Source organism: Nanorana parkeri, unplaced genomic scaffold (assembly GCF_000935625.1).
Source record: "Nanorana parkeri isolate BGI_ZX_2015 unplaced genomic scaffold, ASM93562v1 scaffold1126, whole genome shotgun sequence".
Classification (NCBI taxonomy): Eukaryota; Metazoa; Chordata; class Amphibia; order Anura; family Dicroglossidae; genus Nanorana; species Nanorana parkeri.
Genome location: NW_017307394.1, coordinates 265,013 through 265,389, shown reverse-complemented (window position 1 = coordinate 265,389; position 377 = coordinate 265,013).

The following is a 377-nucleotide window of genomic DNA, read 5'->3' as shown; positions in this document are numbered from 1 at the left end:
CAGGGAGGAGTCATCTTTAGCTGCTACCTGGTTTTCTAATGATGTCATAGGAAATTCCTTTAAAAACAAAGTTTAAAAATAGTATAAAAGATAATATAAATACAGCAAAATGCAAAGCTGGACTTCAAAATGCAGTAACATGCAAGATAGGTGTGTTTTCATATGAATCTCTAAATGTTAGTATAAAACGTGGAAACATATGTAATTTAATTTGTATTTTGATTTACTGGTCCTTCTATAGTTTTTTGCTCTCTGGATCTTGACATTCAAGTTAATATGTTATTGCCGTATGTATAGTGTTCCTGTATGTAATGTTTACATCAAACTATGGATCAGCCATATTGAATGCACTGCCTTTAGAGCTAAACTCTCTGTTG